Source organism: Drosophila virilis, chromosome 2 (assembly GCF_030788295.1).
Source record: "Drosophila virilis strain 15010-1051.87 chromosome 2, Dvir_AGI_RSII-ME, whole genome shotgun sequence".
Lineage (NCBI taxonomy): Eukaryota > Metazoa > Arthropoda > Insecta > Diptera > Drosophilidae > Drosophila > Drosophila virilis.
The window spans coordinates 36,862,354-36,887,872 of record NC_091544.1 but is presented as its reverse complement, the minus strand read 5'-3'; positions in this window follow the sequence as shown (position 1 = coordinate 36,887,872).

The window sequence follows — 25,519 nt, the reverse complement described above, 5'->3', positions numbered from 1 at the left end:
TGCTATTTAGAAAATTGTATCCTTTAACTAGGCTTTTAGCATATAATTCTATTGGACAATCTTTTGAATAATGAGGAAGACACTCGTTTTGTCGACCATTAATAAATAAATAAATAAATAAAATATTTAGCGTATGTACCAAGATTATCGGAACGCCTCATAGGCTCAGACTGCTAGACTTTCGACTAGGGGATACTCTGAACCCTCTTCTTCTAACATCAAATGCATATATATATTCTCTTTTAGAAGCTGTGTGTGAAGTTTAGTGACGCTAGCTCTTATTATTTACCAAAATTGCCCAAAAAACAGGATATTGATATCGATTCTTATCGAATGCTTGGAAACGGAGTTAGTTATCGACTATCAGAAACAAACTCGATCTTCGGCGGCACTATGAGCACCTACATCTAACATTTCATTGTCTCTAGTTCTAATAGGTTCTGAGATCCTTGCGTTCATACATACGGACGGATGGACGGAAGGACGGACGGACAGACAGACGGACATAGCTAGATCGACTCGGCTATTGATGCTGATCAAGAATATATATACTTTATGGGATCGGAGATACTTCCTTCTGCCTGTTACATACATTTGGATTTGCACAAATACAATATACCCTTATTCCCATTTTCAATGGGTTCAATGTATAAAAACTGTAGGATTATTCTAATTTTAAATTTCTCATTTATAATTGCCGCATGCCTTCGTTAATATATCAGCTGTTTATGGTTACTTTATGATTTTTCACAACATCAATAGAAATCTCGATTATTCATTGCAAAAAACAGAAAAAACATGCATTTTTGAAAGATATGTGAAGTGTGTTTTCTTATGGGAAAACGCACAGGGCGCATTTCACACATATTGCAAAAATGTCACATTATTAGAAATGTGTAAGAAACGTGTTCAGTGGACAGAAGCTATAAACTAACAACGAGAGTTTAGTGCGTTGCGACTCTTGTGTTTCTTTTTCGTTTATCGTCTGTACCAACTCCGTCCGCAATGCTTTTTAAGAGAGGGAATTCTTTCTTATTAATCGGGAGAGCGAATTTTGGGGCTTTCGCAAGTAGCGAATTTAAATTCGGTGTAATTGCTGTTTGCGATTTGTTTACAAACCATTTTCTTTGCGTCTTGTTGTCCGCTAAGTGGAGATTTATACAGCTCTAAGCTGTATGAAAAGGATGACAAACATGTAGGATGCTATATACCATTAAGAAATTGAACACGAAGTTAAAAAACTATTGGCCATAAATGACTTCCCTAAGAATAAAGTTTGAACATTATTTAACAGACAACATATTAGAACGCAAAAGCCAACAGAATCTCCAAAAATTAATATATAACTAACCTATGTACCAAGTGTAGCATGCGTACATAGGTATATACATACATATGAATAAGGTCGCAACACTTTGTTGTTATGCCAACAGAATGCAAACATAAGCAGCGACTTTGTCGCAGCGCGCCTAACGATAAGTGCCCTCTGCGCATATTCAAGTGCAGACGAAATATGATCCGCACTTGATAACAACGACCGCCCAAATAGCTAAGTCAGCGTTCTCACGCTTGACCGTCGTTGTGTATACATATGTGCGCGCATGACTCTCTCTGACTCTCTTGCTGTATATAATAAGCCAAAAACCATGTATGTAAAACGGCTGCTCACTGCTTCGCGGTGGACAGCTCGAACTCGAAAAGAAAACAGATAATAAAGAACCATCAAGAAAGACGGACGTCTTTTAATCTTGGAACCATTACATGGCGACCGTGACAGGACGTCACACAAACATGAAAACGTTAAGATACATAACTTCAACTCTAATTTTAAACCAGTCATAAAAGTAATTAAAGGAAGTAAATTAAAAGGAAATATCACTCAAAAACAACTGAAACAACGAAGCATCTGGAACGGCACACACCCTGGAGAATCAAAAATTAACTGAGTGAGTACAGGGGGCATGAGCTCTAAAAATACTTTAAAGCTAAAAAGGCGCAGTGGCATTAAAGAGCGGATCAGGCAAAGAAAGTCTGAGATCGTAAGACTCTTATATAAGTCCCAAAACCCAATACCTTGGGAAACTGCAGTCAAGCTACATGACGAACTCAAACATCTTGAGTCGTTAAACAAAGTAAAGAGCCCCCCCTGTCCCTCAGAGGAAAAACTTATTAATCCAGTTTCACATCGACCACAGCCACAACCGATCCCGAGAAGGCAACGTGAATGCCCAGCAGACTGCGAGGGACCGCTTTACAGCCAACATTGCCTGGGCACATGTCAGCGGCCACCCACGAGTAAAAACTAGTACGAGAGGCAAACCGCCCCTTGTACCAACGCTGGATCAAGAAGAAGTACGAGAGGCAGACCGCCCCTTGTACCAACGCTGGAAAACACCAAGGGTGAACTGACCGACAGCGCCACAGAGGGCGTACAGCAAAAAAAAAAAAATTTATAATTATAATTATTATTAAAATATTTGTAAAACTATTGTAATGCCCGACGACAATTGAGTCGACCGGCAAGACGTTTGGCCCGTAAAGCCATTCGAAATACTAGGCAGGATAAAATGTACATTCAGTAAAAACTGAATTAATATTAAATTTCTCCCCGCCCACGGGCGTAAATACAAAAAATTTTTAAATATAAACTCAAACTACAAACCTTATAAAGTTAATGAATAGCGTTAACAAAACTATAAGTTCATATATAAATCAAGGACCCAAGTATATATTAAGAATAACAACCCCAAATATGGGTTTGGTAGACGTTAAGACTGTTGACTCGACGGCTAACGTAATAAATAAAGTTGAGGTCAGCAACACAGATGTAAAATTGATAACATTTTTTGTCGTTATGATATTTGTCATATTAGTACAAATTATATACGTATCATAATAAATGCATAAAAAAGAGATACCAGAGTCACGCAAATGACCTGGATAAAATCTAAATTTTTCTTGAACAATGATAAGCGACAAAATAAATAAATAAAATGAAATATATATATTCTTATTACCAGAAATGCCTATTAATAAGTTTGCGATAGAAGTATACTTAGAAGCAATATATAATAGCGACGCAGACTTTAGAATTAGTGGATTGAATATTCTACAACAATAAGATAAAAGGCATAATTTTAAATACACTGCCATAAGTTGGCATTAAAGAAATAGTGGTCCAGTGGACGGCGAGTGCCCAATTATAATGGTAAAACTTCATAAATAGAGAACTATGGAATGGAGTGAATTAGCGAAAAAAATAAATAATTTCAAAGATAAATTCGAAAAATCGTATAAGTGTGTTAATAAGAACGCACCTATAAGGGTTGAAACGCTAATTCACCACATAAACATATTAGTGCTAAACTATAATAACATAGTTCAACTTTATTTAAGTAAAGAAAATAGGCTTACAGAGCAGCATGTAAATCAATGTAAGAAAATAATCAAATCACTTGGGACTAGAATATCGAATATCAGCACTAGGCACAACATAGTAATAGATATCCCAACAGATTTAAAATTAATGGCAACTTTTGAACCAGATCAACTAGAAGAACTGAATGAGTCTAAGCCAACACTAAATAGTGACCCTGAAACTGAAGCTGATAGCGACATTGAGCCACTTGAATTAACAGAACCAAACATGGCTGTAAATCAAGTGGCCTTAGACCGCGAATATGTAAGACAGGTATCGTCTACAATTCCGGAATTTGATGGCAAAAAGCTATCACTGGCCAGATTTCTAACGGCTTTAAGACTAGTCGATCGTACTAAAGGTACACAAGAAGACTTAGCCGTAGAAGTCATAAAGTCTAAAATAATTGGCCCAATTTTGTACAAAGTACAAAATGAAACATCCATTATTGGTATTATAAATAAATTAAATACCAATATCAAAGGCGAGTCAACTGACGTTATCAAAGCTAAGTTGCTTAACATAATGCAGAAAGGCAAGTCAGCCTCGCAATATACAGCTGAAATTGACAGTTTGCGTAAGCAACTGGAAGCAGCCTATATTGACGATGGAGTAGATTTTGATAACGCAGAGAAATTTTCTACTAAAGAAACAATATCTGCCATGACAAAGAATTGCGAATACGAAAAGCTTCGCATAATATTAGAAGCGGGCAATTTCAGCAATTTCAATGATGCTATGGGTAAATATATCCAATGCAGCACTGAAATGACTGGATGCCCAAGTACAATATTGTACTACAAAGGCAGAAACGATCGTGGAAATTACAGCCGTAACAACCAAAGAGGTAGAGGCAATAGCCGCGGCAATAGTTATTTCCACTATAATGGTAATAACAACAATAGGGGTAATTTCAGAGGAAATTACCGAGGTGGCAACCGAGGTAGAAACAATTCAAACCGGGGTGGCTACCAAAACCAGAACAGTAACAATAGAGGTAATGTACGAGTAACTCAAGGTAACTCGGAAAACCAACAGACCCCCTCAGATGTTCAAAGCCAATAAATGGCTCAATAAAAACCATCAACCTTAATCTTAGGTAAATCAATTACACTGTTAGTAGATACTGGTGCAGATATATCCATATTAAAAGAAAATACAGATATATTCGAAAATGTAAACGAAAAAATTACTACCCAAATATCAGGTATTGGCGAAGGCATAATTCCTTCAAAAGGCTTAGCCTTTATAGAACTCACTACAGGCAAATATATAATTCCACATAATTTTCATTTAGTCGAACAAAACTTCCCAATACCGAGTGATGGCATACTAGGCATAGATTTTATAAAACAATATAATTGCCAACTAGATTTCACTCAAAGTGGCGACTCACTTATTCTTCGCCCAAACAACTTAAATTATCCAATTCGATTAAAAATACTTCATACTTGTGACAATAATGCCACAGTACTCCCAGCTCGTTCCGAAGTTGTCCGTGAAATACAAATTCCCTCAATACAAAATCAAATTCTTATATTAAATCAAGAAATTGGTGAAGGAATTTACATCGCAACCACGATATCCAATCACAAAAATACATATGTCCGTATTATAAATACAACAAATGCCAATAAGATAGTAAACTTAAATAAAATAAAATATGAAACTTTGAACAATTATGATATAGTAAAAGAAACCAACGAAGGAAGAGACAACTTCGTTATGGAAAAATTAACCAAAAACTTTCCACCTTTATTTAAAAATCAATTAAAAGATTTATGCACCAGATATACCGACATATTCGGATTAGAAACCGAATCGATAACAACTAATAATTTTTACAAGCAAAAGCTTAGATTGAAGGATGATGAGCCCGTATACATAAAAAATTATAGAAGTCCTCACAGCCAAGTACAAGAAATTCAAGCCCAAGTGCAAAAATTAATAGACGACAAAATAGTCGAACCATCAGCCTCAGAGAATAATAGCCTACTTTTATTAGTTCCGAAGAAGTCCCTTCCGGACTCTGACAAGAAGAAATGGCGATTAGTAATTGACTATCGTCAAATTAATAAAAAGCTATTGTCCGATAAATTTCCGCTACCGAGAATTGATGATATTCTAGATCAGCTAGGTAGAGCAAAATATTTTTCATGCCTAGACTTAATGTCTGGCTTTCACCAAATCGAACTCGAAAAAAGTTCTAGGGATATAACGTCATTTTCAACGAGCAATGGCTCGTATCGCTTTACGCGATTACCATTTGGCTTGAAAATAGCCCCAAACTCCTTTCAAAGAATGATGACAATAGCATTTTCTGGTCTCGAACCATCTCAGGCCTTCCTTTATATGGATGATCTGATAGTAATCGGCTGTTCCGAAAAACATATGGTCAAAAATTTAACTGAAGTTTTTGACAAATGTAGGAAATTCAACCTGAAACTACATCCAGAAAAATGTTCATTTTTCATGCATGAAGTCACATTTTTGGGACATAAATGCACTGATAAAGGAATCTTGCCAGACGATAAAAAATACGACGTCATAAAGAACTACCCAGTCCCACATGATGCGGACAGCGCTAGGCGATTCGTTGCATTTTGCAATTACTATAGGCGCTTTATTAAAAATTTTGCCGACTATTCACGTCACATAACAAGATTATGTAAAAAAGACGTTAAGTTCGAATGGACATCTGAATGCCAGAATGCCTTCGATCACCTCAAAATGGCTCTTATGAACCCAACCTTGTTACAATATCCAGATTTCGCTAAAGAATTCTGCATAATAACTGATGCAAGTAAGCAAGCGTGTGGAGCGGTTTTAACTCAAAACCATAATGGACTCCAACTTCCAATTGCATACGCATCAAGATCCTTTACTAAAGGAGAAAGTAACAAGAGTACTACTGAGCAAGAATTAGCGGCTATTCATTGGGCAATAACGCATTTCCCCCCATATATTTATGGTAACCATTTCACGGTTAAAACTGACCATAGACCGCTAACCTACTTATTTTCAATGGTAAATCCAAGTTCAAAGTTAACACGTATGAGGCTTGAATTAGAGGAATATAATTTTAAGGTAGAATATCTGAAGGGTAAAGATAATTTCGTAGCCGATGCGTTATCAAGAATAACCATAAAACAGCTACAGGAAATAACAGGGACAATCCACAAAGTCACTACAAGATATCAAAGTAGACAAAATTCCTGCGCAGGAAAATATCAGGTAGAATTGCCAAGGCAATCTACAGAAAAAGCTTCACAGCCCAACGTATACGAAGTCATTAACAATGACGAGGTACGCAAAGTAGTGACCTTGTATATAAAAGATACGCTTTGTTTCTTTAAACATGGCAAGAAAATTATTGCAAGAATTAACATTGGTGATCTATATACAAATGGAAATATTGACTTAGGTCAACTATTCCCAAGGCTCGAAAATGAAGCCGGTATATTGAAAATAAGCCAATTGAAAATGGCACCGTGGGAAAATATCTTTGATACAATTTCAATAGATAATTTCAAAAATATGGGCAATAAAATATTGACTAAGGGTAGCGCTACTCAACCCGGTGACCACAATAACAAACAATATATTGTCTACACTACATGACGACCCAATACAAGGAGGTCATACTGGCATTACAAAAACCTTGGCCAAGGTCAAACGACATTACTTTTGGAAAGGTATGACTCGAGATATTACTGAGTACATACGTAAATGTCACAAATGCCAGAAAGCTAAAATTACTAAGCATAGTAAGGCCCCATTAATTTTAACTGATACACCTGTACATGCGTTCGATAGGGTTATAGTGCACACAATTGGTCCGCTACCCAAATCTGATAATGGTAATGAGTACGCAATCACATTAATTTGTGACTTGACGAAATACCTAGTCGCGATACCAATACCAAACAAAAACGCTAGTACAGTAGCCAAAGGTATATTCCAATCTTTTATTCTAAAGTACGGTCCAATGAAGACGTTCATTACGGACATGGGAACAGAATACAAGAACTCAATTATAAATGATTTGTGCAAGTTTATGAAAATAGACAACATAACATCAACTGCACATCATCACCAGACAGTTGGAACAGTCGAAAGAAGTCACAGAACTTTTAACGAATACATACGATCTTATATATCAGTTGATAAAACTGATTGGGACGTATGGCTCCAATACTTTGTCTATTGTTTTAATACGACCCCTTCTACGGCACATAATTATTGTCCGTATGAATTAGTATTTGGTAAGACATGTAATCTACCAAAATACTTCAATAGCATAGCAAACATAGAACCAATATATAACATAGATGATTATGCTAAGGAGAGTAAGTATAGATTAGAAGTAGCATACAAAAGAGCAAGAAAAGAAAAAACAAAAGAAGCGATATGACTTAAATAGTAAGGAATTAAAATTATCCATAGGAGATAAGGTTTTATTAAAAAATGAAGTAGGACATAAACTAGATTTTAAATACACAGGGCCCTATAGAGTAGAAAAAATAGAAGATAGGGATAATATAGTTATTTCTGGAAATAAGAATAAAACGCAAACAGTCCATAAGGACAGATTAAAAATTTTTAATTCATAATCAAGCATGCAAAAATACAAAAAAAAATATATATATATAAAAAAAAAAAAAATAATAATATATAATAATAATAGAAATAAATAATTATTAAGGAAAATAACTCCATTGTATTACGTTATTTTTTAAAAGGAGGGAGATGTAGCATACGTACATATGTATATACATACATATGAATAAGGCTGCAACACTTTGTTGTTATGCCAACAGAATGCAAACATAATCAGCGACTTTGTCGCAGCGCGCCTAACGATAAGTGCCCTCTGCGCATATTCAAGTGCAGACGAAATATGATCCGCACTTGATAACAACGACCGCCCAAATAGCTAAGTCAGCGTTCTCACGCTTGACCGTCGTTGTGTATACATATGTGCGCGCATGACTCTCTCTGACTCTCTTGCTGTATATAATAAGCCAAAAACCATGTATGTAAAACGGCTGCTCACTGCTTCGCGGTGGACAGCTCGAACTCGAAAAGAAAACAGATAATAAGGAACCATCAAGAAAGACGGACGTCTTTTAATCTTGGAACCATTACACAAGATTATCGGAGCGCCTCATAAGCTCAGACTGTTAGATTTCCGACTAGATTATACCCTGAACCCTCTTCTTCTAACATTAAGTGCATATATATATTCTCTTGTAGAAGCTATATGTGAAGTTTGGTGACGCTAGTTGTAGATGCTTCTAGTTCCCGAGCAGATCGAGTTTGTTTCCGATAATCGATAACTTACTCCGTTCCCAAGCAATCGATAAAAATAGATATCGATATCCTGTTTTTTGGGCAATTTTGGTAAATAATAAGAGCTAGAGTCACCAAACTTCACATATAGTTTTTAAAACGGAATATATGTATGCATTTGAAGTTAGAAGAAGAGGGTTCAGGTAAAGAATATATAAACACTAAGATGAGTAACGCCCATACATTTGAATGCGACGCAAAATTTCTAGCCTGGCCTTTCATCTGGCCTATGAGGCTTCGTACGGCATGCCTGCAGACTGGTTGTTCGATCTCAAAAGACCAGACGACCAGTTAGTCGCCAGCCTGCCATCAGCAAAGCTGGTCGATGCTTACCTTATTATTTACCAAAATTGCCCAAAATACAGGATATTGATATCGATTCTTATCGAATGCTTGGAAACGGAGTTAGCTATCGACTATCAGAAACAAACTCGATCTTCGCCGGCACTATGAGCACCTACATCTAAAAATTCATTGTCTTTAGCTCTTATAGGTTCTGAGATCCTTGCGTTCATACATACGGACGGATGGACGGAGGGACGGACGGACAGACCGACAGACATGGCTAGATCGACTCGGCTATTGCTGCTGATCAAGAATATATAAGTTAACAGAGGCCAACGACACCAGCTCCAGATATAGCACTGAGCCGGATTTCTTACGAGCTAACAGGGGTCAGCAAAATGCAACATAACACCAGCCGCAGATGCTGACATAGCTCTGGGCAGGATGTTCTTGCACGACGGCAGCGCACGAGGCGCAAGCTAAGCATTCTAGCGGCCGTTGTGAAAGCACACAATAGCTTAAGTATTTTTGATCAATCTTTTGTAAATTTAGTTTTAAATTCGACTTTCACTGCGGCACATCGGCCCAGCGACTTCGTGTATAATTTAACTCACTCACTACGGCGTGTCGGCCTATTGTTTTATAAATCATTATCAAAATAAAGTTCTATCAAAATAATCCGCGAGGACTTATGATTTAAATCCTAATTGGCGCCCAACGTTTTTCGGACCATTTTATTCCATAATTATTTTGTGTGCTGTGCAGTGTAAAGAACTAACCTACCAGTGCAAACAATAAAAGCTGTGCCTGACCTTCATCAACTTACGTCAGCGGCACAAGCACAATAAACACCATTTGATACACCGAAGCCGCTGGAGCTCTTCGGCCAGTGACTTGTCACCAAACCAGCGCGCAGGCCATCATTTGGCACAAACTTTTTTTTAATTTGCGTGATTTATTTAAAATCAAATCGTAAAAAAATATAAGTAGAAATATTAAAATTGCAGTAATTGTGTTCCCAACTAACTTTGAGTAACACAATTTTGCGTCCATCAGCAATTTTCAATCAACTCTCCTCTATCAGCATTCATTTAATTTACCATTGTTGATTTGCCCTTGAAATTGTGTTGTTATTATTGTTGACGAGTATTGTCCATGAACAGCACGTTTCTCAGGTACAGAGACCGCTCTGCGAAGGGTCTGAGTCAGACGACTCCACCACCTTAGATAGGGGAGCCGTCCCGCAAAAAATCGCTGACAACAGGTGTAAAATAGGAATGGAGCCTGAGCAGCTTAGGGCCTTGGTGCAGGCCGCAGTGGCCTCCGCCTTAGAAGCACAGAGCGCAATATTGAGGCAAAGAGATGCAGAGCTGAGGGCTTCCTTAGACGCTCAGATAAAAGAATTGGTAGGCAGAATATCTACCATTAGTATAGAAACACCGCCGGTCCAGGCATTTGAGCCGGTGGAAATCGGAAACGACGGCGATAGCGGCATATAAAATTTACAAGCAATACGACGGCAGCTCAGGCCATTACCAGGCGCATTATTATAAAGAGCAAAATTAGAGGGGCAGTTGACGGTGTTTTGGGTCAATTTGGCACAGTAATGAATTTTGATGCCATAATAAACCGTCTCGATTTCACATACAGGGATAAGAGAGGCATTCACGTCATAGAGCAAGAGATGAGCATTCTAAGACAGGGATCGTTAACAATTTTACAATACTATGACGAGGTTGAGAAAAAGCTAACTCTTCTCACCAATAAGGTCAACATGTCTGATGAACCAAGCATGGCACAAGGGCTCTGTACAAAGTTTAGAGATGATGCGTTGCGTGTTTTTGTCTCAGGCCTAAAGCGTAGCCTGACGGATGTCCTGTTCGCGGCAAAGCAACAAAGTCAATTTAAGCAACAGAGTGGCAGGTGGAACAAAGGTGGCGGGTCACAGGAACCAATGAACGTCGATCCATCTGTGTCTAAAATTCTACAACCATCGCAAGCACCAGCCTACGTTAACTCTAGCGCTCCTCAAGCCTACAAAAGAACGGCCACGTCTGGGCGTTTAAGCGGACAGAGGAGGCAGACAGTCAATCACACAGCTCACGAGCCGGATCAAGATTCAGGTTCGTATGCTAGCTCTGCAGCAGCAGCAGAACAGCAAATTACCGACGACAATGGTAGCGGTTTTGACTCGGACAATCTCAATTTTTTAGGGGAAGCTCCCTGCTGCCCTACAACAGTAGAAGATTGGCAGAGATCCAGATGAGGTTTCTCATCGACACGGGCGCTTCCAAGAATTATATCAGACCACATAAAAATCTAAAAGGTGTGTGCCCAGTAAATTCTCCCTTCTCTAAGATCACTCATAAGTGCCTTATATCTCTGTTCGGCAAAACTGTCACATTTTTCTTACTCCCAAACCTGTCCACATTTGATGGAATTGTGGGCCTCGACTTGCTCACACAAGCAGAAGTTTCGCTTTATCTTTCTTCTGGCCAACTCAAATGTGGCGCAGAAACTGAACAAATCGAATTCCCCAGGTGCGCGGATGTTAACTTTACCAATGTTGACTGCGCCGACGCGCCCGATGCTGTAAAAGATGCATTCCTAAGGATGCTAAAAAGCAAACATAATGCCTTCGCAGATCCGGAAGAAGCACTTCCCTATAACACATCAGTGGTGGCAACCATCAGGACCACTGATGAACAACCAGTTTATGTCCGACTGTACCCCTACCCCATGGGAGCAGCGGAATTCGTTAATAAAGAGATTCAAAGCCTTCTGAAGAACGGTATCATCAAAAAATCTGTCTCCCCCTACAACAACCCCATTTGGGTGGTGGACAAGAAGGGGACGGACGAGTTTGGTAACAAGAATATGCGCCTAGTAATGGATTTTTGCACACTTAACGAGAAAACCATCGCAGACAGATACGACAGGTACGAAGTTTGTCGACTTCCCTTTGGGTTAAAGAATGCGGCCAGCATCTTCCAAAGAACTGTTGACGACGTACTGCGTGAGCAAATTGGCAAATCCTGCTATATCTACGTTGACGATGTCATCGTCTTCTCAAAAGACGAAAGTTCTCATGTCCAACATGTAGAGTGGGTTTTAAAGAGCCTGTAAGAGGCAAATATGAGAATCTCCAAGGATAAATCGCGTTTTTTTTAAGAAAAGCGTAGGTTTTCTTGGTTTCGTGGTTACCAGTAATGGAGCTACAACGGACCCTGAAAAAGTCAAGGCGATTCAGGAGTTCCCAGAACCACAGAGTATATTCGAGATCAGATCATTTTTAGGACTGGCTAGTTACTATAGGTGTTTTATCAAAGACTTTGCCTCAATAGCAAAACCCATTTTTGATCTTCTAAAGGGCGAAAATGGGTCAGTAAGTAAACATAGATCGTGAAACATTTCGGTACAATTCTCTGAGATTCAGTGTCACGCATTCCAAAAGCTACGCAATATTTTGTCGTCAGAAAACGTCATGCTCAAATACCCTGACTTTAAAAAGCCGTATGATCTAACGACAGACGTTTCAGCTTTCGGCATAGGGGCAGTGCTTTCTCAAGAGGGTCGCCCCATCTCAATGATTTCCAGAACAATGAAACCCCCGGAGGTGAACTACGCCACCAACGAGCGGGAACTTTTGGCTTTAGTTTGGACATTTTCACGGACCACCAACCGTTAACTTTTGCCGTTCCTGAGTCAAACCCGAACGCCAAAATTAAAAGATGGAAGGCGCGCATTGAGGAAACGAATGCGCGAATATTTTATAAGCCAGGCAAGGAGAATTTAGTTGCTGATGCGCTATCGCGACAACAGCTCAACACTCTTGACGAGCTGAATACTGATTCCTGCGTAGCCACAGTCCACAGCGAGCTGTCCTTGACCTATACAATTGAGTCGACCAAAAAGCCACTTAATTGTTTCCAAAATCAATTTGTCATTGAAGATTCACGCGTCCCCACCAAACGCAACTTCATTCTTCTCGGGGACAAGAGGCGTCACGAAGTGGGCTTCACTGATCACACAGCCCTTTTAGATGAACTGCTTGACTTGATTAATGCAAATGCGGTCAGGGCCCTCTATTGCAACCTGCACACACTAGCACAGGTGCAGGATAGCTTAGTTCGCATGTTTCCAGGCACAAAGTTCTGGCACTGCAAAAACCGAGTTGCAAATGTCTTCAATGTTAGTGAGAGGAGAGAAATTCTCGTTGCCGAACATAATAGAGCGCACAGAGCAGCTCAAGAAAATGTTAAGCAAGTGTTATCAGAATACTATTTCCCTAAAATGGCGAAGTTAGCTAAAGAAATTGCGGAAAGTTGTAGAATCTGCTCAGCAGCCAAATACAATAGACACATGAAAGGACAGGAAATGGGAGAAACTCCGATCCCTGAGACTCTTGGGGAATTGCTACACATTGATATTTTTTCCACGGACAAAAAAATTTTTTTGACCTGTGTTGATAAGTTCTCTAAATTTGCAGTCGTACAACCAATTCAGCCCCGAACCCGAAAGGGAAATATCAGCAAAGTTAAGAAGTGCACAAGATCCGCTCCGTGCTAGGTTAAACGACCAGCGACAAAATAGAGTCTTTGAAGTAGGCGAAAAAGTTCTAGTAAAAAGAAACCTGCGGTATTGCTTGGCAATAAACTCACGCCCTTATGTGAAGAACGGATCGTAGAGGCAGACCTTGGTAGGACCGTTCTCATTGGAGGGAGGGTGGTCCACAAGGACAACCTTAAGTAGGGCGAGAGCTTAAATAAAACATCGATTATATGCATCTTGAATTTAACTATAAGTTTCAACATTTGTGCCACTAGGCTTCACCTTCAAGTTTTAATATTTACGCTACTTGGCATTTCCTTTAGGAAGACACGTTGTAATAGTTTAGTCCGTTTTGTCTGTCTTCCGCAGATTCGGGTTTCTGCTATTTCTATTTGTTGCAAATGAGGCAGCGCGTGTGATTAATTACTCACACGCCAAGTATATTCCCATTGTTGAGGGCCAAGTTCTGGTCTGGGAGGAATTCAATTTCGTCAGGCACACAGCAAACATCTCTGAGTACGAGAAAATGGTAAACGAAATAATGAAGCTATGTGAAATGTTTCCGCAGTCACACATGAGAAAGCTTCTAAGCGTAGATGCGTCCCACCTCAGAGATCTGTTAGCAGCTCTTGGCGTGCACAACAGGGTGGTAAGAAGTTTAGATTTCTTGGGCACAGCCCTCAAAGTAGTTGCGGGAACACCTGACGCCAGTGACTTCGAGAAGATCAAATTCACTGAGTTACAGTTGGTGAACTTTAACAATCGACAGGTAGCTATCAACACAAAAGTTCAGGAACAAATCAATCAACTCACTACAAGTGTCAACACATTACTAAAAGCTGCAAAAAGAATCAGATAGATTCCGGTCATTTATACGAAACTCCTTTAGCTCGGAATAGAATGTTGCTGATGGAAATGCAGAATTTGATGCTCGCTGTTACCCTTGCAAAAATTAATATCATAAGCCCAAATATATTAGATCACGCAGATTCTAAATCTGCTTGGATCGATGAACCCACAGGTACTTCAATAGTTGACCTTATGTCCGTTGCGTCTGTGAAAGTATTACAATCTGTTAATGACCTTCACTTTATCATTAAGTTCCCGAAAATCAAAATGGCTTGCAGAAAGGTGATGCTGTATTCAGTTGCACATGAGAATGCTGTGCTACAAATTGACGACAACATTAAAGCTGAGTGCGGAGATCAAGTGCTTGCCCTTAAGAATTACACTTCCACGCCGGGAGGAACCTTTTGTCAACTTTCACCGACCAGCTCTTGTGCCAGAGAGCTGCATTCTGGTGGCTTGGCAAACTGCCAAATGCAGCCGAGTCACTTAGACCCGATCACATTCTGATCATCAATAACCGGCCTGCTAAAGTTTGCGTTGACAACGGTACTGAGACATGGGTTCACGGAACGAATCTAATCACGTTCAATAATTGGGCTCTGATCAACGAAACTAAGTACTTGAATCGCAACAACGTCCAGAGTAAGTTTCCCGGCATCGCGGCATCTCCCTTCTGAACGTCACCGGCCACCAAGACGTGCTAGGTCTCCCCTACCTTCATCGACTGAATGAACGTAACCTGGAGATCATCAAAGAAGTCAAGGACGAAATTGGAAGCGTCGATAGCGTGGTAATAGCCTTCTTGTCACCTACCGTCGGTTGACCAAAAACATGGCATCGGCCAAGGAGTTTAAGAAGGTGATCGCCGAGATAGGAACGGCAGAGGGCGGCCTTAACTTAAAAGGGGAGCAGTTGACAGAGGCCAACGACACCAGCTCCAGATGCTGATATAGCACTGAGCCGGATGTTCTTACGAGCTAACAGGGGTCAGCAAAATGCAACATAACACCAGCCGCAAATGCTGACATAGCTCTGGGCTGGATGTTCTTGCACGACGGCGGCGCACGAGGCGCAAGCTAAGCATTGTAGCGGCCGTTGTGAAAGCACACAATAGCTTAGGTATTTTTGATCAATCTTTTGTAAATTTGGTTTTAAGTTCGACTTTCACTGCGGCACATCGGCCCAGCGACTTCGTGTATAATTTAACTCACTCACTACGGCGTGTCGGCCTAGTGTTTTATAAATCATTATCAAAATAAAGTTCTATCAAAATAATCCACGAGGACTTATTACTTAAATCCTAATTTATTTACCTTATGGAGTCGGAGATGCTTTCTTCTGCCTGTTACATACATTTGGATTTTGCACAAATACAATATACCCTTAAACCCATTTTTAATGTGTACAGGGTTTAAAAACTGTGGGATTATTCTAATTTTAAATTTCTTATTTATAATTGCCGCATGCCTTCGTTAATATATCAGCTGTTTGTGGTTACTTTATGATTTTTCACAACATCAATAGAATCTCGATTAATCATCGCAAAAAAACAGGAAAAATGTGCATTTTTGAAAGATATTAGAAATGTGTTTTCTTATGGGAAAACGCACAGGGCGCATTTCACACATTGTGCAAAAATGTCACATTATTAGAAATGTGTAAGAAATGTGTTCAGTGGTCAGAAGCTATTAACTAACAAAGAGAATTTAGTGCGTTCCGACTCATGTGTGTCTTTTTCGTTTATCGTCTGTACCAACTCTTCTCCGTCCGTAATGTTTTTTAAGAGAGGTAATTCTTTCTTAATAATCGGAAGAGCGAATTTTGGGCCTTTCGCAAGTAGCGATTCTAAATTCGGCGTGAATGCTGTTTGCGATTTGTTTACAAACCATTTTACTTGCGTCTTGTTGTCCGCTAAGTGGAGATTTATACAGCTCTAAGCTGTATGTAAAGGATGACAAACATAAAGGATGCTATATACCATAAAGAAATTGAGCACGAAGTTAAAAAACTATTGGCCATAAATGACTTCCCTAAGAATAAAGTTTGAACATTATTTAAAAGACAACATAAAGGAACGCAAAAGCCAACAGAATCTTCAGAAATTAATATATAACTAACCTATGTACCAAGATTATCGGAACGCCTCATAAGCTCAGACTGCTAGACATCCGACTAGGGGATACCCTGAACCCTCTTCTTCTAACATCAAACGCATATATATATTCTCTTTTAGAAGCTTTATGTAAACTTTGGTGACGCTAGCTCTTATTATTTACCAAAATTGCCCAAAAAACAGAATATTGAAACAAACAAACTCGATCTTCGCAGGCACTATGAGTCAGTCGAAGTCATAATGCTAGCCACGATTGAGTATAACAAGACAATACATTCGGTCATCAACAAGAGACCTGTTGATGGCCTCCATGTGCCCTCAGGCGAACCCGAAAGGGAAATATCAGCAAAGTTAAGAAGTGCACAAGATGCGCTCCGTGCTAGGTTGAACGACCAGCGACAAAATAGAGTCTTTGAAGTAGGCGAAAAAGTTCTAGTAAAAAGAAACCTGCGGTATTGCTTGGCAATAAACTCACGCCCTTATGTGAAGAACGGATCGTAGAGGCAGACCTTGGTAGGACCGTTCTCATTGGAGGGAGGGTGGTCCACAAGGACAACCTTAAGTAGGGCGAGAGCTTAAATAAAACATCGATTATATGCATCTTGAATTTAACTATAAGTTTCAACATTTGTGCCACTAGGCTTCACCTTCAAGTTTTAATATTTACGCTACTTGGCATTTCCTTTAGGAAGACACGTTGTAATAGTTTAGTCCGTTTTGTCTGTCTTCCGCAGATTCGGGTTTCTGCTATTTCTATTTTTTGCAAATGCGGCAGCGCGTGTGACTAATTACTCACACGCCAAGTATATTCCCATTGTTGAGGGCCAAGTTCTGGTCTGGGAGGAATTCAATTTCGTCAGGCACACAGCAAACATCTCTGAGTACGAGAAAATGGTAAACGAAATAATGAAGCTATGTGAAATGTTTCCGCAGTCACACATGAGAAAGCTTCTAAGCGTAGATGCGTCCCACCTCAGAGATCTGTTAGCAGCTCTTGGCGTGCACAACAGGGTGGCAAGAAGTTTAGATTTCTTGGGCATAGCCCTCAAAGTAGTTGCGGGAACACCTGACGCCAGTGACTTCGAGAAGATCAAATTCACTGAGTTACAGTTGGTGAACTTTAACAATCGACAGGTAGCTATTAACACAAAAGTTCAGGAACAAATCAATCAACTCACTACAAGTGTCAACACATTACTAAAAGCTGCAAAAAGAATCAGATAGATTCCGGTCATTTATACGAAACTCCTTTAGCTCGGAATAGAATGTTGCTGATGGAAATGCAGAATTTGATGCTCGCTGTTACCCTTGCAAAAATTAATATCATAGCCCAAATATATTAGATCACGCAGATTTGAAATCTGTTTGGGTCGATGAACCCACAGGTACTTCAATAGTTGACCTTATGTCCGTTGCGTCTGTGAAAGTATTACAATCTGTTAATGCCCTTCACTTTATCATTAAGTTCCCGAAAATCAAAATGGCTTGCAGAAAGGTGATGCTGTATGTTATGCTGTAAATTGACGACAAAATTATAGCTGAGTGCGGAGATCAAGTGCTTGCCCTTAAGAATTACACTTCCACGCCGGGAGGAACCTTTTGTCAACTTTCACCGACCAGCTCTTGTGCCAGAGAGCTGCATGCTGGTGGCTTGGCAAACTGCCAAATGCAGCCGAGTCACTTAGACCCGATCACATGGGTCGATGTCGGAATTCTGAACATCAATAACCGGCCTGCTAAAGTTTGCGTTGACAACGGTACTGAGACTTGGGTTCACTACTAAGGACTTGAATCGCAACAACGTCCAGAGTAAGTTCCCCGGCATCGCGGCATCTCCCCTCTGAACGTCACCGGCCACCAAGACGTGCTAGGTCTCCCCTACCTTCATCGACTGAATGAACGTAACCTGGAGATCATCAAAGAAGTCAAGGACGAAATTGGAAGCGTCGATAGCGTGGTAATAGCCTTCTTGTTGGGTGCTGTGTGTTGCAGCATAATTTGCGTCGGAGTCACCTACCGTCGGTTGACCAAAAACATGGCATCGGCCAAGGAGTTTAAGAAGGTGATCGCCGAGATAGGAACGGCAGAGGGCGGCCTTAACTTAAAAGGGGAGCAGTTAACAGAGGCCAACGACACCAGCTCCAGATGCTGATATAGCACTGAGCCGGATGTTCTTACGAGCTAACAGGGGTCAGCAAAATGCAACATAACACCAGCCGCAGATGCTGACATAGCTCTGGGCAGGATGTTCTTGCACGACGGCAGCGCACGAGGCGCAAGCTAAGCATTCTAGCGGCCGTTGTGAAAGCACACAATAGCTTAAGTATTTTTGATCAATCTTTTGTAAATTTAGTTTTAAATTCGACTTTCACTGCGGCACATCGGCCCAGCGACTTCGTGTATAATTTAACTCACTCACTACGGCGTGTCGGCCTTGTGTTTTATAAATCATTATCAAAATAAAGTTCTATCAAAATAATCCGCGAGGACTTATTACTTAAATCCTAATTTATATACCTTATGGGGTCGGAGATGTTTTCTTCTGCCTGTTACATACATTTGGATTTTGCACAAATACAATATACCCTTAAACCCATTTTTAATGGGTACAGGGTTTAAAAACTGTGGGATTATTCTAATTTTAAATTTCTTATTTATAATTGCCGCATGCCTTCTTTAATATATGAGCTGTTTATGGTTACTTTATCGATTTTCACAACATCAATAGAAATCTCGATTAATCATCGCAAAAACCAGAAAAAATATGCATTTTTGAAAGATATGTGAAGTGTGTTTTCTTATGGGAAAACGCACAGGGCGCATTTCACACATTTTGCAAAAATGTCACATTATTAGAAATGTGTAAGAAATGTGTTCAGTGGACGAAGCTGTTACTAACAAAGAGAATTTAGAGCGCTCCGACTCTTGTGTTTCTTTTTCATTTATCGTCTGTACCAACTCTTCTCCGTCCGTAATGTTTTTTAAGAGAGGTAATTCTTTCTTATTAATCGGGAGAGCGAATTTTGGGCCTTTCGCAAGTAGCGCTTCTAAATTCGGTGTGAGTGCTGTTTGCGATTTGTTTACAAACCATTTTACTTGCGTCTTGTTGTCCGCTAAGTGGAGATTTATACAGCTCTAAGCTGTATGAAGGATGACAAACATATAGGACGCTATATACCATAAAGAAATTGATTTTTTTTTTAATTCCTTTTATATTAGCTAATTTACTGATACTATACATGAGGATCTTAACCTAGCTTGACCATACTAGGATAAACATACTTAATATTACCTATTTAGTTTTATAATTATTCAATTTATCTTATATTTTTAGTATGATTATTCCACTTTTTTATACCCTGAACCCATTAAAAATGGGTATAAGGGTATATTGTATTTGTGCGAAATCCAAATGTATGTAACAGGCAAAAGGAAGCATCTCCGAGTCCATAAAGTATATATATTCTTGATCAGCATCAATAGCCGAGTCAATCTAGCCATGTCCGTCTGTCTGTCCGTCCGTCCGTCCGTCCGTATGTATGAACGCAAGGATCTCAGAACCTATAAGAGCTAGAGACTTAAAATTATAGATTTAGACGCTCCTAGTTCCCGCGCAGATCGAGTTTGTTTCCGATAATCGATAACTTACTCCGTTTCCAAGCAATCGATATCGATATCCTGTTTTTTGGGCAATTTTGGTAAATAATAAGAGCTAGAGTCACCAAACTTGACATATAGCTTCTAAAATAGAATATATATATATGCATTTGATGTTGGAAGAAGAGGGTTCAGGGTATACCCTAGTCGGGAGCTTCCGACTAGAACCTCTTACTTGTTTTTTTTTTTGTGGCTGTAAATGATTATCCAGTTTGGAAGGTCGAGGGGGTGGATTCTGCGAAGTCTCGAACGTCTCTTGCTAGGGCCCGGTTGCGGATGTACCTGGGAGCCCCAGCACTCAGTCTGAGTACCTTCGCTTGGAGGACACTAATTTTCCTCAAGTGAGATTTGGCTGCCATGCCGAAAATTTGGCTTGCTTAGCGCCAGACTGGGGCCAGGAGGGTTTTATAAAGCACCACCTTATTGCTTAGAGAAAGCTTGCTGCTTGCCTTAAGGAGCCAAGCCATACTTTTTAGTTTTTGACGTACGCTGTGGCATGTTGTTGCGATGTGTTTGCTCCTAGTGAGCCTGCGATCATGGTAGACTCCCAGGTAGCGATGGCCGTCTTTATGATCAAGAAGTTCGCCTTGAAGGAATACTCCTGGCGAGGTATCTCTCCGGATCGCGTGCAGCATATCGATTTTTGCCTGTTGATGGCAATTCGCCACTTTGATGCCCACGTCTTAAACTCGTGCAGGTATTCTTGTAGCTGGTCAGTGGCTTGGTAAACACAGCTGGCTTTTGAAAGGATTGCTGTATCGTCGGCGAACGTGGCGAGGTTGAAGCTGTCGGGATGCTCCAGTGTCGTCGGCTCCACCGTCGGGATGTCGGGTGTATAAACAGTGTAGAGCCACGGAGCAAGGACACTGCCCTGGGGGACTCCAGCTTGCATTTTCTTGACTCCAGAGAACGTGCCGTAGACTACCGCTACAAACTTTCTGTTTTTGAGGAAGCTGTGGATTAAATGAAAAAGAGAGGGGGGAAGCAACGTTTTTATTTTGAACAGGAGTCCTTCGTGCCATACTCGGTCAAACGCTTGTTTGATATCAACAAATGCTGCGACGCAGTACTCGAGGTTCTCGAAGCTGTCGAGGATGCAATCCACCACTCGGTGGAGCTGCTCCGGTGTCCCATGCCGTCTTCGAAATCCGAACTGATGCCTTGGTATGATGCGCTTAACACAATCCAGTTCCGACACTCTGGCCATTAATATTCATTCGAATATTTTGGAGAGGGTCGGAAGCAGGATGATTGGTCGATAAGATTCGACTTGTGTAAGCGATTTTTTGGGTTTTGGAATCATGGCAATCAGAGCGCTTTTCCATTGCCTTGGGAAGTGTCCGATTCGAAGCATTGTATTATATAAGAGCACAATGAAGAGTATACCTTTGGTGGGGAGCAGCTTTATTGTTCTGCTGTCCAGTTCATCAGAACCAGGGGCTTTACGAATCTTAAGCGCTTGGATTTGTGTTTCGACCTTTTTGAGGGTCACCTGGAGAGTGGACGGATCAGGTTGTTGTGGTGCTTCAAGGGTCCTGTCTATGTATTCTTCATGGAGTGAGTGGGGGGAATCGAATGGTTTAAATCGCTCCTCTAGGTCCGTGGCGAAAGTTTCAGCGCGTTCTAAGCTCGATCTGGCCCAGGAACCATCTTCTCTTTTTATGGGACTTTTGCGGACGGGCTGTCTTTTAAAGCTTTTTGTCAGCTGCAAGAGGCTGTATCCCGTGCTAGCATCTGGGCTTGCGTCCATAAGTTTTCTGCTGAACTGCTGGTTGCTTATGGCCGCGAGGACTTTCTGGAGCCTGTTGTATATCCTTCTATATATCCTGCATACTCTTAGGTCACCAGTGCGCACGTGCTCCTTGCGTTGCCGCCTTTTTAATGCCAGAAGTGGAGCTGCTGCCGGATGGATTGAGCCTCGAAGGGGCGATATCCGGATCGGGTCTATAGCATGTGAAGCAAGTTGGGCTGCTGCTGAATTTTCGCCATGAAATTATCGATAGCATCCTCAATGTCTTCAAGTGAGGTGAGGATCATGTTGAGATTGATTGTGTTGTTGAGTTCAGCCTGAAATCTTTCAACATCCCCATTTGGCGGCAGTAGACTCTTTCTTTTTTGGCTGCTGCATAGGGCTGGTGTGGACAGTAGCCAAAAGAGGAAGATGGTCCGAAGAGAGGTCATATTTGGTCTGGATGGAGAGTGAGCTCTGCCTAAGGTCACCATATATGAAGAAGTCTAGGGCACTAGGAGTGCGTTGCGAGTTGTACGCGTAGTATGTTGCATCTCCGGTTGCCAAGACATCGCATCTGCAGTCGATGATGGCTTCGTGCAAATTCTGCCCTCTCGTACAGGCTCTGTTGTTTGCCCATAGTCTGTGTTTCGCATTCCAGTCTCCTCGTGCAATAAAATTTTTGTCCTTGGTTTATTATTAGGAACGCAAAATTTGGTTTGGTCCATGGCACAACCGGCGGGAGGTATAGAGAAGCAATTGTGAAGTCACCTCTGCTAGTGCTTATCTTGACTGCGGCCATCTGCAGATGTGGTTGGGAAATGTGTTCCAGGGGGTGGTGGCGCAGGCTATGGCGGACTAAGATGCCGGTACCTCCTCTGCGGTAGTTGCAGGGATGTTGTGCTATATATGTAGTATAACCGGGGACATATATTTTTGAACACATGTGCATGTGCGTTTCCGTTAGGAGCAATATGTCAATGACGTGGGTGGCGAGAAAAGTCCTACGTTCCTGGATTTTTCTGTTAAGGCCATCTGCGTCCCGATCCTTAACTGGCTCATTTTGATGGGATAAGCGAGAAATTAGCGACATCAGGATGTGCTGACTTTCGGAGATTTAATGAAGCGTATTAAGGATCTGGTCCATTCTTGAGGTAAGGCTTAGCATGGGCTCTTCGTGAGCCGAAATTCTCGAGCTCGTATGCTCACTCGGCTTGTTTCTGGGGATGTTGTTGAGCGGCCTTTCGTTCGATTTATCTGCTTTGCATTGGGTGACGCCTCTTCGCTGGCTGTTGGTAGGGTTGCCCGATCTGAGCATGTCCGCAAATGAAACAGATTCGCCAGCTACCATGGGAGGGGGGATAAATTGATTTGCATTGTTTTTTTGCCGAGCGTGGTTATAATGCGCCTTGTGGAGAGTAGCCGAGATATTGGGGGCCGGCTTGCGTACCTTGATTCGGTTTATGTACCACTTACAGCCTTTCTAGTTGGCAGAGTGGTTTCCGCCACATTTGGCGCAAAAGAAGTGGCCTTCCTGGACAGCCTTGCAAAGGGGCGATCCTGTTGGGTGCTTTTCAGCACATCTACCACAAACGAATTGCTTCATGCAGTAGTTTTTAGAATGGCCATAATCTTGGCAGCGGTGGCATTGGACAACGTCAGCAGATCGGTGGGGTCGCTCCACTAAGACTCCTTGACGGCACAAGAGGTTTACTTTTAGTGCTTCCTTATTGTTGCCTTTAGGATTGAAGATGTTGACTACCTTGTGTCCTTTGTCTAGCATTTCCTTTATTATAAAGCCTTAGGCTGTAGAGGACGCCATCTGTTTGATGACTATGCGAAAAGGTTTATCTTCTTGGAGTTGGTAGTGGTAGTTTTGGCATTTAGTCTTTTCTATGAAAGCAATTACTTTACGGAATGTTGGAACGTCCTTGGTGTATAGCCTAGTTAGGGCTGACCCAGACGTACGAGTTGAGTAGCTGCTAGGTGGAATGACTTGTTCCAAGGCATTCTAGAATTTGTGAATATCTGTTATACCCGGAACCATGATGGGACCAGGTTTTCTAGACTTAGAAGGCGGTGGAGTTGTCGCAGGCAGTGGTAGGTCCTCCAGCATGTTGGCTTCTGTCTCCATATCACCTAATTCCGAATCTATCAGATTTTCGTCAGCCTCGTTGTCGACAGTGTCAAGGGCTGCAAATCGATTAATCCTTAGACTAGCATCTTTTGACGTAGATGGGATGTCGTCGCTTGACCGGCTAGTTTGGACTACCCTTGATGCTTGCTGGTTAGATAGAATTTTGGTCTTACCTTTTTTGTTGGTTTGGTCAGGCGAAAGGGGAGCGCTAGGGCGCTTGCGTCTGGCAGTGCCATCTTTTTGCCATTCTGAACTCGGGGGATCGATATAAGGCACAGTACCCACTTGTGTGTTGGTGTTAATTGCCGGTGCAACAGGAGTGTTGATGGGCAAATTAGCGGCGCATGGGGTGGTTGTAGGGTAACGTGATGGCTTTCTGCTGCTACCTTGTGCATTCTTGGGGCCTGCTGTGTTGCGAGCCGTCGCAGAAGTAGCTGAAGCCACTGCGTATGTGACTGCGGTAATAGCGGAAGCGTTGGCTATGGTCGCGATGTAGACCGTATTCGAGGAGGTAGCGGGAATCTGGCTCTCGCAAAGCACAATCTTATACCGCTCGTCTAGTCGCCTCGCTTGGGCGTGTATAGATCTCATTTTGGCAATATACGATGGTGACAAGTTGTATACATCTGAGTCATGTGAGTCGCTATGCGTGTCCATACTGAGAAGTATTATTACTTGCAGAATTTACCGCAACGGTCCACAGAAGTCTCTACAATTTTGCGGAAAGGTAACACCTGCACTGCAAAAACGTAAACAAATGCACACACAATCACACGCATACGCACACGCACACGCACTAGGGTGCGCGCGCGCAATAGATAAGAAAGGTTTTTTTTTATTGTTTTTTTTTTCGTTTTATTGCCCTTGGGCAAGTTAATTTCTGTTTGTTTATTTTAATTGTCTTAGTTTTTTGTAAATTATCGTTGCCGGCAATGCCGTAGCAGCATTGCCCAAAACTAAAACAGTGACGCTTAGCGTCAGAAAGTTTATTGCACGCCGATATTGTCTCGTAAATCACTTTGACTTGGTTGTTACGCACTTCCGTCTCGTTTAACAGTCGGAGAGGGACTGATAAAGAAATTGAACACGAAGTTAAAAAACAACTGGCCATAAGTGACTTCCCTAAGAATAAAGTTTGAATATTATTTAAAAGACAACATATAAGAAAGCAAAAGCCAACAGAATCTCCAAAATTTAATAAATAACTAACGTAGGTACCAAAATTATCGGAACGGCTCATAAGCTCAGATTGTTAGACTTCCGACTAGGGGAGACGCTGAACCCTCTTCTTCTAACATTAAATGCATATATATATTCTCTTTTATATGCTATATGTGAAGTTTGGTGCCGCAAGCTCTTATTATTTACCATAAAACAGGATATTGATATCGATTCTTATCGAATGCTTGGAAACGGAGTAAGTTATCG